At 38.6% G+C, this 20598-nt stretch overlaps 1 pseudogene across 1 annotated transcript in view; it reads left to right on the forward strand.

The window, feature by feature from the left end:
- Nid2-ps16 (nidogen 2, pseudogene 15) overlaps nt 1–20598 on the forward strand; it is a 1080338-nt pseudogene that overhangs the window by 937507 nt on the left and 122233 nt on the right.

Below are 20598 nucleotides of genomic sequence, written 5' to 3' on the forward strand. Positions count from 1 at the left end.
ATACATTAAAGGTGACAGAAGCATTATTGTCTCAAAGTACTGGCTCTCTTCTTCAATTATTGTTAGAAACTTTTATTATTATTAATAGTCCACATAATCTAATATGTATACTATGAACATCTGCATTTTGAAAATGACAAAGGGGTATAAATTATATTTTCAATGCAGTAACACAGAAACAAGCATTTTTCTAATATTCCCATTCTAGAGTTAATATTTTATCTATCATGCAAATGTATTTTAGAGAAATTCATTAAGGATTCTCCTCTTGCTTAATTGTAGGTGACATTATCAAAACTTCTGAGAAAACAGGAATTCCAATGTGATTGTACTTAATATCTTAAAGTTGAAATTGGTACAAAAAACAACACTAGGATGAATTTTTTTTATAACTTCTGATTTCATTGAATAGGCATTAGATTAGACATGGCTTGTGTCATTCTTAGAAGTTCTTACAAGAAAGTAACAGGAGAATTCTTTTAGAGCTTCCATAATTCGTGTCATTATTTGAAGAAGATGCTTATCAGTTTTATCTGAGGTTACTGTCTAGGTGAGGTGTTTCCAGGATGTTTTCATCTTATTACAAGAAGTCACAGAGAGCAAGGTGACAAAGAAACTTTATTCAAAAGCAAAGTGAGAAACACTGGTATTCAGTGTAGCTTTAATTTGTGGACCTCTCGAGAAGGAGGAATTGTTTACTCAGAGTTCAGTGTGGATATTTCTGTTTTGATTGACTTTTTTTTTGATTAGGCAAGCCTTAATTTACTGTGAACATCAGTTTCCATGATGCATTTGATTTAATCAAATGCATATTCAATTATCATTAGGTATATGACATTAAGGATCTTTCCCTTGAAAGTTTTTCCAGAGGATTCAATACGACTTACTGAGTATATACTCTAAACTGTCTCAGGCCAGTTGAAACAGATTTCTCCCTCCAGTATGTGGATATGCTCTTGAATACTTTTGAATGGAAGTTGATCATGAAAGAAAAGTTTATAAACAATGTTATGTGCAGGGAGTCTTAGTCCATTGTTTGGTATGTATACAGCTTCATGCAGGTGAGATGAGGTGAGCAACTTCATTGTTAGGTATATTTCTGGAAGGTAGATGTTTATGCAGCCTAAGTCAAGTGAAGTCCCAGGTTGAAGAGCTTTTCCCATACCTATATGCCTCATTCAAGGAATTTTAGTGCTTTTGCTTGTATCGTTACTTAGGCTACAGTACAGCTCACTGTTTCTTTGATGTTTGCTCAGACTCAGCTCAGTCAGTGACTGCATCTCAGTAGCTGCTGGACTTATTTGGCTCTTGTTCTTTGTCTTCCAATTTAATGGTATCTTCTTCAAGGATCATACAATTTGGTCATTTTATGAATATTTATGTAACTAGTCATAAGCCCTTATCAAATGATATCCAAGTCTCCTATGCTGACATAAAATGGAATTGTCACTCCAGAGACTTGCTGAGCTTCAATATGAACTTCTAACTTCATGATGAGTAAATAACCTTCATCAATTGCTTATAAGAAATTCATTTAAATTTTGACAATTATTTTGGGCCAGCAAGAGGGAAAAAGGACTTGCAGAACAAGCTTAACACCCTCACTTTAATCATAGGAATCCATAGATAATGACCCATTACAGAAATTGGCCATCTGGCCTATACACATGCTGTGGAATCGGAAGACCTACGTGAGCACACACACATGCAGCACACACACACACACACACACACACACACACACACACACACACATACACATCAAAAAAATAGTAAACTTATGTTTTTAAAATTTTCTAATATTAATATGTCATGCCCTTACTTTATTCTGACAACTGATTTATTTTACCTATGTGGATCCATGGTTCACAAAATAGTATTCATGATCAATGGCAATTATAAAGGTCAAGTGGACATTTTCATGAGTTCAAGGTTATAAATTATTAATTTAATATTCCTCAACACGTGACCACCAAGAATTAGTGTGTGTGATATGGTGTGCGTGTGTGTGTGTGTGTGTGTCTGTCTGTCTGTCTATCTGTCTGTCTGTCTCTCTATCTGTGTCTTCATGCCTATGTGTTCAAGCGGAAGACAGAGAAAGTAAATAGTATCCTCTTTTATGATTTTCTACAATTTTTTTCAATTCAAAGCCTTTCACTAATACTGATGCTATCTTGCTGTGCACAAGCTCCAGAAATTCTTTCTCTGTCATCATAGCACTGGGGTTATAGCTGTATACAACCATGACTGTTTTAAAGTGCGGGCACACAAATTTGAATTCTCTTCTTTCTGCAGCAAATTCTTTCCCACACTAGGTTATCTCTTATCGTCACTTCTGAGTAACTCTGAAGACTGCTGTTTTCACTCTCTGTAAATTTGGTAAATTATATTTACAGTCAGGATTCGGAATTTCTATGGTCTGATAATAAAACCTGCCCCATGTCATCTAAGAGCTTTTAGAATGTGGCCATTGCTATTTACTTTTCATAATTTCAAATGTCTCCTCCTAAACAGAAATCAATGTGTTTTGATAATCATAATTTAGAATGTTTCCAACTGATTTGAAATGTCACCTCAAGTTGTGAATTCATTTCTTGTTTTGTATCATGATATGATTTGGGCTTCTGGAAATAGTAAGTTCAAGCAGAAATAAAAGTTTAGACATACTGTATCTACACAGCTAAGGCTTAAGCAGCCAACAAGCATTTCTCTAACTGACATGTTTACAAAGGTGTCCTGTGAAAAAATAAACTAAAAAGTCAGATATTTTGCTAGTTCAACACTCTGGGTACAAGTAGTTGAAATGACTGATCTTCTCTGCCAGACTGAGGATTTCGCTTTCCTCCCGATGCACTGCAGTGTCAGCAATCAATGTTGTCTCTTTTCTCTTGATCCATCTGACTAACTCCAGATACCTGATCTAACTGAAGCAGTGATTTGAAATATTGCTGCATTCACTGGCCATTTCAGTATAGAAAGAACTGGAAATGATATCTAAAAGGACAAGACTCAAACTGAGCAATGCATACTCTAGGTAATGCTGCAAGGTAACATGGTGATCAACATAGTTGGTTTCTGACAGACCTGTGTTTCATCTGTGGATGTCTGAAAAATATAACACTGTGAAAATCTACATATTCTTAGAGATGTAACATTCCTCCTCTGTTCACTGTGAGGATAAAATTAAATTGATCATGCAATAGTCTTAGTGGGAACTATGTCAAACTAATAAACATACATGATAGCAATTGTTATTGTTGCTTATCTAAAACCTAATAGAATACATATTCTATTGAACTCCACATGACTTTTCCTTTTCCTCCTCCTCCTCCTCTTCCTCCTCCTCCTCCTCTTCCTCTTCTTCTTCTTTTTCTTCTCCTCCTCCTCCTTCTTCATTCTTCCTCCGCCATCCTCCTCCCCTCCTCTTCTTCCTCTCTCTCTCTCTCTCTCTCTCTCTCTCTCACACACACACACACACACACACACACATACACACACACACACACACACACATTATATGAAAGGAAGATAGATGGAGTCATCAAAGATGAAGTTCTAAATAGATATCATATGTCACCATGTAAAACATTCGGCCAGGAATGCCTTGCATATTCTTAAATCATTGATGAAAGACGATACCATAGATCACCCCTCCCATCACAGCCCATTCTTCTGGGTATTATTTACTCTCTATAACATGATAATAAATGTTTAGTGCTGAGGATAACATACAATGTCAAACATGGAGAAGTACCCAGAGCCCAGATAAATGTTTCATTCCTATTGACTAATGCTTATGATGCTGGAAGGGAAAAATATTTAGATATAAGCCGTATAATCTATAACAGTCAGTTGGTTAAAAAAATGTACTCACTTAATAGTGGTATAAATGTGTGAATAAACAACCTCTTTTCTTTTACATTGTATTTGAGCCCCACTCTGTGAGACAGAATTCATATCTGACACAGATAAAGCAGCCACAAACCTGAGAATATATATATGTATATATGTATATATATGGACATGTATAAATATGTATATATATACATCTATATGTATATACATGTGGGTGTTTGTGTGTGTGTGTATTTGCACATACATTTAGAGAAAAGCAATAACTTTATTATTCTAAAGGAACATAGCAATAAAGTGAATGGCTCCTGCTAATGTACTGTTGTTATATGTGTAGATCAGTGCCATGTTCAGCCTCCGTAAGAGAAGCTTTCTTTCAGTTGAAGGGAACTAATATAGAGTTTGGATAGTGATGGAATTTTGAACTCACTATCATAAGTGAGATTTTTTTTATCATACCCCTTACCTAAAATGTCAGGCATCTGTATGGAAGAGGAGGCAGAAAGAATGAAAGAGTCAGAGGTTAGGTGATGACTTCAAAGAAACCATATTTTCAAAACACAATCATACAGATACACATATGAAGTCATAGGAACTCTGACAGCTTGCACAAGTTCTGCGCAAGGTCAAACCAGATTAAAAAGCTAGCACTGAGAAGGAAACATATATACAAAGTCTCATCCCCAGCAAGAAGGTGTTGGTGATTGAAACTTGCTGACAAAGCAAAAACTGATTTTCTCCAAAGGAGTATCATGGTATACCAATTTCACTCACTAGAAAGGAAAAAAAAATGCCCTGAAGTGTTGGGCAGCACATTATTGACTCTACAATTCTTTGTGTGTCTCTGTGTGTACCTTATCTCATTTTGTTTGTTTGGGTATTATTTTGTCTTATTACTTTTGTGTTTATTTTTAGTTGATTTTCGGGTAGGCTTTATATTCTTAAGAAAGGGAAAGATAGAGTTTTAGAAAAAGCATAAACATGGATTTGTAGATAGGTTTGGAGTATTTGTGTAGATTTCAATGAGAAGAAAAAATATAACCAAAATGTATTTTTTGTAATTTTATTTTTTAATTAAAGAAGTAAAACATTAAATAGATAAATAACAAATAAGGTAGGAAAGAATGGATGGCAACCTCTAGTTTCTACAGTCACCTATATCTAAAGGAATGCACACTAAGTAAACACTAAATTTCTACAAATAACAGTGGATAATAAAAACACTACACTCACAAAAATAGAAAAAAATTAGGGATTATCAAGTAACATAGAGAAAGTATCATTGTACTGCCATAAAAATTTACTTAAAAATATGATTGTTTAATCTTGTATGTTTTAGAAAAGTTGGAAGGCATAAAAGGTTTGACCTTTCATGCCTTTTTTGGTTTTAGAAAAGAGTTTAATTTAAAAAACACGTCTATCTGCAGCATGGTCTTTATACTGGAAGCACAAATTCTTATTTTATTCTTTTCTTGGCTATTTATACACATCACGGTGATTAATTTTGTTCTCAACTTGACAGGATCTAAAATCACCTAGGAGACAAACTTCAGGAAATATCTGTAATGTGGGTTCTGAATTTAATTGATTAATGGGGCAACATCAGCATTCACCTCTTTCTGCTTGCTGACAATAGAGGATGGGTTACTAGCTGTGTATTATTACTTCTCCTGTGCACTGTATCATGAGCTCTAATCTCAGATAAGCCATTTATTTGTTAAGTAGTCTTTCTCAGATATTTTGGCATAAGAACAGGCAAAGGAAAAAAGATATTTCATCTGTAGTTTGTCATAATTATACAGGTAGGATGTTAGAAAGAAACATGGTCCTTTGTCCTCATGTCCAATGATAGTGGCAAGCTGGATCCTTAGATAATCCCAATTTGGTCCTATCTAATATTCCTTGGCCCTAAGGTAAAAAGTATCTTTAGTCTATTTCTAGATTATATTTGATATTAAAAACTATATTGGACCTGCAGATAAGTTTACATACATCTATTTCTTGCCCTTGTTTTTATCTTCTCTGTAAAGAATGGCATGGGTATGTCTGAATATATGTTTCCTCTTTATGTGGTAGAATCTTTAAATAGAAGAACCTAGCTTTATGATAACATATACTGCTCATATTTTTTTAATCTTTATTAACGCGAGTACTTCTTATTTACATTTCGATTGTTATTCCCCTTCCTGGTTTCTGGGTCCAAATACCCCTAACCCCTCCCCTCCCCTTCTTTATGGGCTTCCCCTCCCCATCCTCCCCCCATTACCAGCCTCCCCCCAACAATCACGTTCACTGGGGGTTCAGTCTTGGCAGCACCAAGGGCTTCACCTGCCACTGGTGCTCTTACTAGGATATTCATTGCTACCTATGAGGTTGGAGCCCAGGGTCAATTCATGTATAGTCTTTGGGTAATGGCTTAGTCTCTGGAAGCTCTGGTTGGTTGGCATTGTTGTACATATGGGGTCTCGAGCCCCTTCAAGCTCTTCCAGTCCTTTCTCTGATTCCTTCAACAGGGGTCCTCTTCTCAGTTCAGTGGTTTGCTGCTGGCATTCGCCTATGTATTTGCTGTATTCTGGCTGTGTCTCTCAGGAGAGATCTACATCCGGTTCCTGTCGGCCTCCACTTCTTTTCACCATCCATCTTATCTAATTGGGTGGCTGTATATGTATGGGCCACATGTGGGGCAGGCTCTGAATGGGTGTTCCTTCTGCCTCTGTTCTAAACTTTGCCTCCCTATTCCCTCCCAAGGATATCCTTGTTCCCCTTTTAAGGAAGAAGTGAAGCATTCGCATTTAGGTCATCCTTCTTGAGTTTCATGTGTTCTGTGCATCTAGGGTAATTCAAGCATTTGGGCTAATATCCACTTATCAATGATTGCATACCATGTGTCTTTTTCTGTGATTGGGTTACCTCACTCAGGATGATATTCTCCAGTTCCATCCATTTTCCTATGAATTTCATAAAGTAATTGTTTTTGACAGCTGAGAAATATTCCATTGTGTAGATGTATCACATTTTCTGTATCCATTCCTCTGTTGAAGGGCATCTGGGTTCTTTCCAGCTTCTGGTTATTATAAATAAGGCTGGTATGGACATAGTGGAGCATGTGTCTTTGTTATACGTTGGGGCATCTTTGGGGTATATACCCAAGAGAGTTATACCTGGGTCCTCAGGTAGTTCAATGTCCAATTTTCTGAGGAACCTTCAGACTGATTAACAGAATGGTTGTACCAGTCTGCAATCCCACCAAGAATGGAGGGGCGCTCCTCTTTCTCCATATCTTCGCCAGCATTTCCTGTCACCTGAGTTTTTGATCTTAGGCATTCGGACTGGTGTGAGGTGAAATCTCAGGGTTGTTTTGATTTGCATTTCCCTTATGACTAAAGATGTTGAACATTTCTTTAGGTGTTTCTCAGCCATTTGGCATTCCTCAGCTGTGAATTCTTTGTTTAGCTCTGAACCCCATTTTTTTCCCTTTTTCTTTTTTTCGGAGCTGGGGACCAAACCCAGGGCCTTGCACTTACTAGGCAAGCACTCTACCACTGAGCTAAATCCCCACACTTGAACCCCTTCTTTTAATAGGGTTATTTGTCTCCCTGCAGTCTAACTTCTTGAGTTCTTTGTATATTTTGGATATAAGCCCTCTATCAGTTGTAGGATTAGTAAAGATCTTTTCCCAATCTGCTGGTTGTTGTTTTGTCCTAACAACAGTGTCCTTTGCCTGACAGAAGCTTTGCAGTTTTATGAGATCTCCTTTGTCGATTCTTGATCTTAGAGCATAAACCATTGGTGTTTTGTTCAGGAAACTTTTTCCATTGCCCATGTGTTTGAGATTCGGCCCAGGTTTTTCTTCTGTTAGTTTGAGTGTATCTGGTTTGATGTGGAGGTCCTTGATCCACTTGGACTTAAGCTTTGGTGATAGCCATGGATCGATCTGCATTCTTCTACATGTTGACCTCCAGTTGAACCAGCACCATTTGCTGAAAATGCTATCATTTTTCCATTGGATGGTTTTGGCTCCTTTGTCAAAAATCTAGTGCCCATAGGTGTGTGGGTTGATTTCTGGGTCTTCCATTCTGTTCCATTGGTCTATCTGTCTGTCTCTGTACCAATACCATGCAGTTTTTTTATCACTATTGCTCTGTAATACTGCTTGAGTTCAGGGATAGTGATTCCCCCTGAAGTCCTTTTATTGTTGAGGATAGTTTTAGCTATCCTGGGTTTTTGTTATTCCAGATGAATTTGCAAATTGTTCTGTCTAACTCTTTGAAGAAATGGATTGGTATTTTGATGGGAATTGCATTGAATCTGTAGATCACTTTTGGTAAAATGGCCATTTTTACTATATTAATCCTGCCAATCCATGAGCATGGGAGATCTTTCCATCTTCTGAGGTCTTCTTCAATTTCTTTCTTCAGTGTCTTGAAGTTCTTATTGTACAGATCTTTTACTTGCTTGGTTAAAGTCACACCGAGGTACTTTACATTATTTGGGTCTATTATGAAGGGTGTCGTTTCCCTAATTTCTTTCTCGGTTTGCTTCTCTTTTGTGTAGAGGAAGGCTACTGATTTATTTTAGTTAATTTTATACCCAGTCACTTTGCTGAAGTTGTTTATCAGCTTTAGTATTTCTCTGCTGGAACTTTTGGGATCACTTAACTATACTATCATATCATCTGCAAATAGTGATATTTTGACTTCTTCTTTTCCGATCTGTATCCCCTTGATCTCCTTTTGTTGTCTGATTGCTCTGGCTAGAACTTCAAGAACTATATTGAATAAGTAGGGAGAGAGTGGGCAGCCTTGTCTAGTCCCTGATTTTAGTGGGATTGCTTCAAGTTTCTCTCCATTTAGTTTAATGTTAGCAACTGGGTTGCTGTATATGGCTTTTACAATGTAGTTTAGGTATGGGCCTTGAATTCCTATTCTTTCCAGGACTTTTATCATGAAGGGGTGTTGAATTTTGTCAAATGCTTTCTCAGCATCTAATGAAATGATCATGTGATTTTGTTCTTTCAGTTTGTTTATATAATGGATCACGTTGATGGTTTTCCATATATTAAACCATCCCTGGGATGAAGCCTACTTGATCATGGTGGATGATTGTTTTGATGTGCTCTTGAATTCGGTTTGCCAGAATTTTATTGAGTATTTTTGCGTCGATATTCATAAGGGAAATTGGTCTGAAGTTCTCTTTCTTTGTTGGGTCTTTGTGTGGTTTAGGTATAAGAGTAATTGTGGCTTCATAGAAGGAATTCGGTACTGCTCCATCTGTTTCAATTTTGTGGAATAGTTTGGATAGTATTGGTATGAGGTCTTCTATGAAGGTCTGATAGAATTCTGCACTAAACCCGTCTGGACCTGGGCTCTTTTTGGTTGGGAGACCTTTAGTGACTGCTTCTATTTCCTTAGGAGTTATGGGGATGTTTAACTGGTTTATCTGTTCCTGATTTCACTTTGGTACCTGGTATCTTTCTAGGAAATTGTCCATTTCCTGCAGATTTTCAAGTTTTGTTGAATATAGTCTTTTATAGTAAGATCTGATGATTTTTTGAATTTCCTCTGATTCTGTAATTATGTTTCCCTTTTCATTTCTGATTTTGTTAATTTGGACATACTCTGTGTGTCCTCTCGTTAGTCTGGCTAAGGGTTTATCTATCTTGTTGATTTTCTCAAAGAACCAACTTTTGGTTCTGTTGATTCTTTCTATGGTCCCTTTTGTTTCTACTTGGTTGATTTCAGCTCTGAGTTTGATTATTTCCTGCCTTCTACTCCTCCTGGGTGTATTTGCTTCTTTTTGTTCTAGAGCTTTTAGGTGTCCTGTCAAGCTGCTGACATATTCTCTTTCCTGTTTCTTTCTGCAGGCACTCAGAAGTATGAGTTTTCCTCTTAGCACAGCTTTCATTGTGTCCCATAAGTTTGGGTATGTTGTACCTTCATTTTCATTAAATTCTAAGAAGTCTTTAATTAATTTCTTTATTTCTTCCTTGAACAGGTTATCGTTGAGTAGAGCATTGTTCAACTTCCACGTGTATGTGGGCATTCTTCCCTTATTGTTATTGAAGACCAGTTTTAGGCCGTGTTGGTCCGATAGCACGCATGGGATTATTTCTATCTTTCTGTGCCTGTTGAGGCCCGTTTTTTGACCAATTATATGGTCAATTTTGGAGAAAGTACCATGAGGAGCTGAAAAGAATGTATATCCTTTTGCTTTAGGATAGATTGTTCTATAAATATCTTTTAAGTCCATTTGGTTCATGACTTCTCTTAGACTGTCTACGTCTCTGTTTAATTTCTGTTTCCATGATCTGTCCATTGATGAGAGTGGGGTGTTGAAATCTCCTACTGTCATTGTGTGATGTGCAATGTGTGTTTTGAGCTTTAGTAAGGTTGCTTTTATGTATGTAGTTGCCCTTGTCTTTGGGGCTTAAATATTTAGGATTGAGAGTTCTGCCCAGCTTTTGTCAAAGGTCACCAAATTAGAGGGACAGAAGAGATGGCTCAGTGGTGAAATGATTTTTATTCAAGTACGAGGACCTGAGTTCAAACACCCAGAACCCACCTGAAAACTAGGCACGGTGCCGATGTGTTTGTAACCTCAGTACTGTGGAATGTGAGGGAGACAGAGAGATCCCAGAGCTGGCTGGACACCAGTCTGACACAGTCAAGAAGGCGTATACATGTGTCAGTGTGCATGAATTTGTGTGAGATCATGTGTATGTGTGTGTGTGTGTGTGTGTGTGTGTGTGTGTGTGTGTGTGTGTGTGTGTGTGTGATGTAGGATGAATTTGGGTATAGAAGCAAATGGGTATGACCTCTCTGGATTTGATGAGGAAAACAGTACTCATTCTGCACATTCTGAGTTTTAAGTGTCTAAGATAAAATGAGAAGCTCTGTGACTTTTACAAGAGCAGGGAACATGGTGGCCAGGAGCAGAAAACACAGTTGCCAAGACACCTGCCTGAAAGGTCAAATGGCCTAACAGTAGGGAGTACTGTATTTCTGCGGTGTCCACAAAATGAGAGCTCCTAGGAAAGCTTTAGAGCTTCTGTGTACGTGCAGCCAGCAATGTAGAAAGAGTTGTATACACATCTGAGACACAACATCCAGGATAATGGCATAGTTTAACAACCCAGGCATATTTTGACAACCCAAGCATTTTTATGGGACAGACTTTGAGTTCATACAAATGTGAGTGCATAGCACCCTCTATTAAGTCATCTCACCCCTACTTAGCCACAGAGTTCATACAGTTTTCCACATTAAAAATCCGCTTACTGTAAAATGCTTGTAGCACAATTACTGAAAATATGACCATGGTTCCTGTCAGTTACGATCTATTTTTATCTTTTATTTTTTGAAACAGAAATGGATTTCAAGAAGTTGGTGTGATCTATTAAAATGAATTACTAAAAGTGCAATCTGCTAAATGCAGAGAGAGGATGGTTAATTTCCTGACATAGTATCTCACAAGCAAGAAAAGGCTTTGTTATTTTTATTCAAAATAAACAATGCACTGGGGGGTTGCCTTCAGGGCCATTTGCCTTATGTGTTCTTTTGTAGCAAAGCTCTTGGGGCAGCTGAAATGCCATGACCCTGATATAGTTACATTCATTGTCTAGATGGCTACTCTCTTCCTGTCAAAGCCCCAGGTGTGCTCTGAGACTCAGGTAAACAATGATTGGTTCCCACCAAACTTGACAATCCCTTGTCAAAACCTGGACTAGGTTTGGCCAATTGAGCATGGAAGGGATGGATATCTGCAGTAGATACTGTAAGGATGGTTTTATTCACTTGGGTGCATTAAAAAGTTCACAACAGAAAACAGTTTGTCTAAAGCTACCCTTGCCAAGCTTGGATGCTGTCCTCTTCGTACATAGCCCTGGACAAAACCCATCCAGAGTCAAGCACAGTGAGAAGACTGACTCCTGGTTCATAATAAAATTGGGGAGGTCAGGGAGTTGCTGCTGGGCCTTGGCCTTTCTCAGGACTCCTAGGGATCTGGGCATGTGTTATACTTTACAGTCATTTAATTGGGGTTATTCTCCTGTTGTATCATTTCACCTGATAACAGAACTCCTTACCTAAGGCCCTAGGTGTCCTTGGTAATCAAATTAACAATTGTAATGATGGTAGGAGAACTATTCTACATGAACGGGTTAATCCCAAAGTTGGCCAGAAAAACCAGCTCCACCATTTTGAGCCAAATTTAAAGAAATCTTTACATATTAAATATTGACCAAGGGATAGACTTTGCTGAGGACCATTTCCTAGAATTTCCCAGCTGAGAATGGCCTCGAGCCATGTGTTGCAGGGGTTTATAAGGACAAACCTATAGGACAGCTATTTTCCCATGGGACTTTGTTATTTTCTAAAAAGTACAACTTCCAGCTTTCCAGGAAGTTACCTGGTCCCTGGGCAGGTAACGCGTACAGGTTAATTTTGAGGATTACACAACCTCAATCTGTTGTCCTCATAATCTCTTCACCTCTATCCATTGTTCCTCTAGTAAGCAGTGTGTATTATAAATGAGGTATTGCATATCAAGTAATGGGTATAGACAAAATTTCTACTGCTATGATTCTTTAACATGTATTTAAATGAAAGCTGTCTCTGTCTCTGTCTCTGTCTCTGTCTGTCTGTCTCTCTCTCTATATATATATATATGTATGTATAATGATCTATATATGGTATTAAGCTGGTATATTAAACTGACACGATGATTTCTATTTGAATAGAGAGGCATGTTTTATTTGGATTTTTTTCTGGATTTTCCCATATTTGTAAGATTCTACACTAAAAGGCTAGTTCAATAATACATATGTGAACCCTTCTGTTTAGGAAAAAATGAGATCAGGCTGATTTATTAAGGCAGCCTATTTCTGTAAGTTCAACTTCTCATTCCCCCAAGACTCTGTGGCCTGAGTTGGGGTCTAGTTCTCTCAACCATAATGCTTGGTGACCTTCCAGATCTGTCAAAAATGTTTTAAACATCTATGACTTACAAAGCAACAAGAGGGCACTGCCCTTTAGGAAAAACCAACAATCCTTTGAGGAAGGTAGAAGAAAGAACATCTGGAATTAGAGAAGGACGGTGTTACTGGAATTTCCAAACCCAATAAGCCAATATAAAAAACACACAATTGTTAGAATTATAAACTATATGCCTAGATTGGTCAGATACAACACAATACTAATTTATTCCCCAGCTGTAAGACACCCTTCGTACTTGCGGTTTCTCCTGGCCAGACGGTTCTGATCCATCCTGCTTCCTCCTCCTGCTGTCCTCTCTCCTTCCCCTCTTGTCCTCTTCTCCTCTCTTCCCCCACTATTGAACCTGCAATCCCACCTTTCCCCAATCACAGACTCTAGCCTTTATTGTCCAGTTAAAATGGGGAGAAGGTTCACCTGAGATCACTTAGGTACTTGATGGACTCCTGGCCTTGGGCAGCCCGCTCAGGGAGCAGAATTAACATTAGAATGCAAACAGCTTCAGGCCAACATACAGCAGGACTGAACAAAAGAGGAGTGTTGGGTAGGAGAGTTGGGAAGAGTGCAGTGGATTGGCAATTACTGAATGCAAGAGAATGGGAGACATCACAGGATGTCCTGGGGATTAGAGGATAGAGAATCCAGAGAAGAAAGAAGGAATGAGCCAGTGAAGAATGCCAGCTCCTGAGGGCTCCTTGTAGGCACTGGGCAGACAGAGGAGGCAGCTCCATGTGGGTGGAAAATATCAACAGAAAACAGAAAAGCTCCTTACAGATGGCTTGAAGGGCCTTGAACGGCACAACAAACACTTGGGATTTCTATCTGTAAGTCATTCTGAGTTTGGGAGCACCATGATTTGTTCTGTCTTTCCTAGGAGAGGTTCTGGGAATAGAAGGAAATCGTAAAAATAAAGTAATTAATCAAATTAAGAATTTAAAAATAATCAGAGAGGGAAAGAAAGTTAAGTGTAGCCTACTATATAAAGGAAAAGCAATCACTGATACAGAAAAGAGAATCTGTTTGAATGAAAAGGTTGCCACACACTCATGTGGTATTGCAAGCCTACATATCTACAGCTTGGGAGGCTAAGGTAGAATAGTGGAGAGTTTGAGACCAGCCTGAGCTACATACGGAGAACTTGTCCCAAAGGAAAAAAAAACAGAAAAGAGAAAAAGGAGACAAGAAAGGGAAGAAAAAAGATGGGAAGGAAGGGGACTGCTTTCAAGTGGGGGTAGCACTTAAAAATTAATGTTTGAAATTAATTGTAAACAATGCCAAAGAAAGGGTAAGAACATAAAAGCTAAATAAAGATTGGGGATTTGAACATAAAAGAAGTGATTTCGCTTGTGTTTGACCTCACATATTTCTTATTAGAGGCTGGCTCTGCTGTATTTTACAAGCACCAGTAACTAGTGCTTGTAAAATACAGAATATATTTTGGAAAGCAAAATACTTTTCTTTAATGCTTCTGACTCATAAAGGTAATTCTAGGGAACACATAATTTGACTGTTCTATTAGTTCCTTATTAGGGAAGGTGTTCTTTGTAATAAAAAGACATTTGTCTCATGCTACTATCTTAAATTTATTTTTCTTTTTGGGTTCAGAATATATGGTTTGATTAGAAAGTTGAAGATAGAATGCTCTTTTAATTTAAATAAAAAATAGGTGACAGAAGATAGTAGTAAGAAAAATATAGTTACAGAGAAATATCTTCCACTTTAGCAGGACATCTAATAGAAGGAGTAGAGCTAGAAATAAGGAACTGGGGACAAAGGGTATTGCCCCACTTCTACAGTACCATGTGGGCCTTTGTCTTTGAGCTCATAAAGCTGCCATCTATACATCATTATAGACTGCTTTGCAGATGGTGCATGACACATGCATATTTCCTCTTCAGGAACCCAACAGAGATTGTCTGTCATTATAAAAAGTCACATAAATTTTCAGCACAGAAACACCAGAAATACTAAGTCAGGATGCCAGGTTAGGTGTTTGCTGGGGTCCACAGATGTCCATTCCCCGACTTCAATCTTCTTGCTGTGTTCTCAGGATAGAAGGAATGTCTCTTTTCTGAGGACAGAGCCACCCTCATGAGTACTCCATGAGGCTACATACTTGTAACTTGGAAATCTGCCGAAGCCGCAAAATCACATCACCCTGTGGTCCCTCGAAAACTATCCTCGATAATAATAGAACTTCTGGGGGAATCACCATCCATGAATTCAAGCAGTATTACAGAGCAATAGTGATAAAAAATGTATGGTATTGGTACAGAGACAGACAGGTAGATCAATGCAATAGAATTAAAGATCCAAAAAAGAACCCACACACCTATGGTCACTTAATGTTTGACAAAATATACAAAGAACTCAAGAAGTTAGGCTCCAGAAAGCCAAATAACCCTATTAAATAAGGGGGTACAGAGCTAAACAAAGAATTATCAGCTGAGGAATATGGAAAGTCTAAGAAGCACCTAAAGAAATGTTCAGCATCCTTAGTCATCAAGGAAATGTAAATCAAAACAACCCTGAGATTCCACCTCACACCAGTTAGAATGGCTAAGATTAAAAAAAAAAAAACTCAGATGACAACAGATGCTAGCGAGGATGTGGAGAAAGAGGTACACTCCTCCATTGTTGGTGGGATTGGAGACTGGTGCAACCACTCTGGAAATCAGTCTGAAGGTTCCTCAGAAAGTTATACATAGTAATACCTGAGGACCCAGCTATACCTCTCCTGGGCATATACCCAAAAGATGCTCCAACAAATAGCAAAGACACATGCTCCACTATGTTCATAGTAGTCTTATTTATAATAGCCAGAAGCTGGAAAGAACCCAGATGCCCTTCAAGAGAGGAATGGATACAGAAAATGTGGTACATCAACACAATGGAATATTACTCAGCTATCAAAAACAATGACATCATTAAATTCATAGGCAAATGGATGGAACTAGAAAATATCATCCTGAGTGAGGTAACCACACACACACACACACACACACACACACACACACACACACAACCACACATGGTGTGCTCTCACTGGTAAATGGGTATTAGCCCAAAAGCTGAATTATCCAAGATATAATCCACAGACCACATGAAGCTGAAGAAGAAGGACCCTCTTTAAAAGGGGGAACAAAAATACTCATAGGTGGGGATATGGAGACAAAGTTTTGAGCAGAGACTGAAGGAACAGCCATTCTGAGCCCGCCACACCTGGGGATCCAGCCCATATATATACAGCCACCAAAATTAGACAATATTGATGAAGCTAAAAGATGGATGCTGACAGGAGCCTGATATAGCTGTCTCCGAAGAGGCTCAGCCAGAGCATGACAAATACGGAGGCTAATGCTAGCAGCCAACTACTGAACTGAGAGAACGGGGTCCCCATTGGAAGAACTAGAGAAAGAACTGAAGGAGTCAAAGGGGTTTACAACCTCCTAAGAACAACAATACCAACCAACCATAGCTTCCAGGGACTAAACCACTACCCAAAACACTTTGGACAGACCTATGGCTCAAGCTGCATATGAGGCAGAGGATGGCCTTTTTGGGCACCAATGGGAGGAGAAGCCCTTGGTCCTGCCAAGGCTGAACCAGTGTAGTGGAACATCAGGGTGGGGAGGCAGGAAGAGGGGTTGGTTGGGGAAGGCGAACACCCTTACAGAAGAAGGGGAGGAGGATGGAATAGGGTGCTTATCTCTGGGAAACCAGGAAAGGGAATAAATAACATTTGAAATGTAAATAAAAAATCCAATAAAAAATGTATCCACTACAACTTTACTAAGCAGTAGACATGCAAAAGCAGCTTCACAAACCATGAATGAAATATTAGTTGTTATTGAATGTCTTCACAACTGTTTAAGTTTTGAAAGCAAATATTGTTTTACCCTGTAATTATAGGATGGATTCATTAAGAAACATTATCAAAGGCTGGAGAAATGGCTCAGGGGTTAGGAGCACTGACTTCTCCTTCAGAGGTTCTGAGTTCAGTTCCCACACACATGGTGGCTCACAATCATCTCTAATGTGATCCAGTACTCTCTTCTGGTGTGTCTTAAATAAATAAAATCTTTAAAAGTTTTTCTTTAAAAAAAAGCATTATCAAACCTATTCTCAAAGCTATTTGGTGTGTAATAATGAACTTAGTGCAGTTCTTTCTGTTCAGAAAAACCATACCCCTGAATTTAAAAAAAAAAAAACTGTACTAAAAATTTTGCCATTGGTAAGTAACTGAGCTGATATGCAGCATAGAATTTCCCCTCTGTCCTCTGAAGATTTGCTGGGATAAAATATCTAAGATAAATTAAATGGGAGAAAAATGAGTAAATGCATTATTGTACTTTAGTACAGCCCGATATGATTCAGAAGCTTTTGGGCCCCACTCTTTCTAGGGGAAGTGAAATACAGGAAACATCACAAAACAACATGCTGGGTTTTTCTCTTGTTGTTGTGAGCTTTTTTGTTTTGTTTTGTTTTTATTGTCAACCTTATACAAGTGAGGCTCATCTTCAAAGAGGACTTCTTAATTGAGAAAAGACCTCCATCAGACTGGCCTGTGTGCAAATATGTTGGGCATTTTCTTGATTAATTGTGGATGTGAGAAAGCCCAATGAATTGTGGGCAATGTGACCCCTGGGTCCTGGGTCATCTGAAAAAACAAGCTGAGCCAACCATCGGGAGCAGCATTCCTTGGTGGTCTCTGCTATAATTCCTGCTTCCAGGTTCCTGCTTGCCAGAGTTACTGCCCTGATTTCCCTTCTTGATAAACTATAAGTTGTGAAACAGAATAAATAAAACCCTCGAGTTGGTGTTGATCTTTGTGTTTACCACAGCATGGAAAACAAATTACAACAAACAGTAAAAATCATTTAGGGAAGGTCACAGGCTTGAAGAATATACAATAATTTGGGACAACATGCATTTGCTCTGCAAACTTGGTGGGCAATATTGTGTCCAGTCTTTGAGAACCTCCCACCTGAGTGATGGCTCCATTATACATCTGATGCAAATCTGACAGAGGCAAAACGAGAGGGACACCTGTTGCACTGTGCATGTCTTCTAGCTCTTAATTGCTAAATCACAACCTGTATTTCTTTTTTAACAGCATCTATTGTTTGTGATAATCCTTACCATGTAATGTGATACAATTTTAAAACAGGTATTCCTTTCTTTACTAAGAGAAGCAGTTATGGTGCTGAAGAGATGGCTCAGTGGTTAAGAGTACAGACTGCCATTGAAGAGGATCGAGACCTGACTCCCAGCACCCACATTGGAAGTTTCACAGCTGCTTCTAACTCCAGCTCCAGGGGACCAGATACTTCTAGTTTCTGAGGGGCCCCCACACTCCCACACACATACTAAAAATAAATAAATAATTAAAAAAAGAAAAAGCAGTTGTCAGATTGCTTTAGTATTACATTTTACATGAATTTGTTTTTAAAAACAGATAAAAAGATGGGTTTAATATTAGCAAAGTTCAGAGTTAAAAAGACCAAATAAAAGGGTATCATTGAAATCAACCCAAAATGCTAATTGCTAGAGTTGTCTTAGTCTCAATCTCTCATTATTCCTTATGATGTGGGGGAAAAAAGTTTACCAGTGAACACTTACTGTTGTTCCCTATCCTGCACAGGCTCTCTAATGACACTAACACCAGGGATAGAAATAGTGACTAATATTTGCTTATTTAGTATCCATTAAGAGACAGGGCCTGCACAGTTTTACATGTTTCACCCTTAATTTTGTAGTAATCCTGAAAGGTATGTGCTATTTAGTCAGTTTTGCAGATGAAGGTTCTAGGACGCTGTCTAGCGCTCCAGTGGTCTGGGACTCAGAGCTGGAATCTGAGTCGCTCAATATCGAATGCTAAGTGTTGTGTTGTTCACTGCTTATCCTGTCTTGAGGTGGCTCGCCATCCTGGGAGTAATAAACTGATGTTTGTTACATGAAATGTTAGGGGAAATCTCTAAAGAAGCACTGACTATATTTTCTTATGAATTTGAACATCTCTCCACAGCCAAAGATGGCACAGACATTTAGTGAATAAAGAAATCATTGCATGTTGCAGGCCACCACCAGTGCATCCAAGGGTTTCACACACCCTAGCCTTAGTGACAAACCTTAAAAAAGAAAGAAAAGAAAAAGACATTTGAGGACAAAGGAAGCATCTAATGCTGACTTCTTGTGAAAGTACGTGTGATTAATCAACCAAAACAGATAGGCATAAAATTTCATTCTGTAAAGTTTTTTTTTTTTTTATTAACTTGAGTATTTCTTATATACATTTCGAGTGTTATTCCCTTTCTCGGTTTCCGGGCAAACATCGCCCTCCCCCCTCCCCTTCCTTATGGGTGTTCCCCTCCCAACCTTCCCCCCATTGCCGCCCTCCCCCCTATAGTCTAGTTCACTGGGGGTTCAGTCTTAGCAGGACCCAGGGCTTCCCCTTCCACTGGTGCTCTTACTAGGATATTCATTGCTACCAATGGGGTCAGAGTCCAGGGTCAGTCCATGTATAGTCTTTAGGTAGTGGGTTAGTCCCTGGAAGCTCTGGTTGCTTGACATTGTTGTACTTTTGGGGTCTCTAGCCCCTTCAAGCTCTTCCAGTTCTTTCTCTGATTCCATCAACGGGGGACCTATTCTCAGTTCAGTGGTTTGCTGCTGGCATTCGCCTCTGTATTTGCTGTATTCTGGCTGTGTCTCTCAGGGGCGATCTACATCCGGCTCCTGTCTTTCTGTACCTGTTGAGGCCCGTTTTTTGACCAATTATATGGTCAATTTTGGAGAAAGTACCATGAGGAGCTGAGAAGAAGGTATATCCTTTTGCTTTAGGATAGAATGTTCTATAAATATCCGTTAAGTCCATTTGACTCATGACTTCTCTTAGTCTGTGGACATCACTGTTTAATTTCTGTTTCCATGATCTGTCCATTGATGAGAGTGGGGTGTTGAAATCTCCCACTATTTTTGTGTGAGGTGCAATGTGTGTTTTGAGCTTTAGTAAGTTTTCTTTTACGTATGTAGGTGCCCTTGTATTTGTGGCATAGATATTTAGGATTGAGAGTTCATCTTGGTGGATTTTTCCTTTTATGAATATGAAGTGTCCTTCCTTATCTTTTTTGATGACTTTTAGTTGGAAATTGATTTTATTTGATATTAGAATGGCTACTCCAGCTTGCTTCTTCTGACCATTTGCTTGGAAAGTTGTTTTGCAGCCTTTCACTCTGAGGTAGTGTCTGTCTTTGTCTCTGAGGTGTGTTTCCTGTAGGCAGCAGAATGCAGGGTCCTCGTTGCGTATCCAGTTTGTTAATCTATGTCTTTTTATTGGGGAGTTGAGGCCATTGATATTGAGAGATATTAAGGAATAGTGATTATTGTTTCCAGTTATATTCATATTTGGATGTGAGGTTATGTTTGTGTGCTTTCATTCTCTTTGTTTTGTTGCCAAGACGATTAGTTTCTTGCTTCTTCTAGGGTATAGCTTGCCTCCTTATGTTGGGCTTTACCATTTATTATCCTTTGTAGTGCTGGATTTGTAGAAAGATATTGTGTAAATTTGGTTTTGTCATGGAATATCTTGGTTTCTCCATCTATGTTAATTGAGAGTTTTGCTGGATACAGTAACCTGGGCTGGCATTTGTGTTCTCTTAGGGTCTGTATGACATCAGTGCAGGATCTTCTGGCCTTCATAGTTTCTGGCGAGGAGTCTGGTGTGATTCTGATAGGCCTGCCTTTATATGTTACTTGA

This window comes from Rattus norvegicus, chromosome 3 (assembly GCF_021556685.1).
Source record: "Rattus norvegicus strain SHRSP/BbbUtx chromosome 3, alternate assembly SHRSP_T2T, whole genome shotgun sequence".
Classification (NCBI taxonomy): Eukaryota; Metazoa; Chordata; class Mammalia; order Rodentia; family Muridae; genus Rattus; species Rattus norvegicus.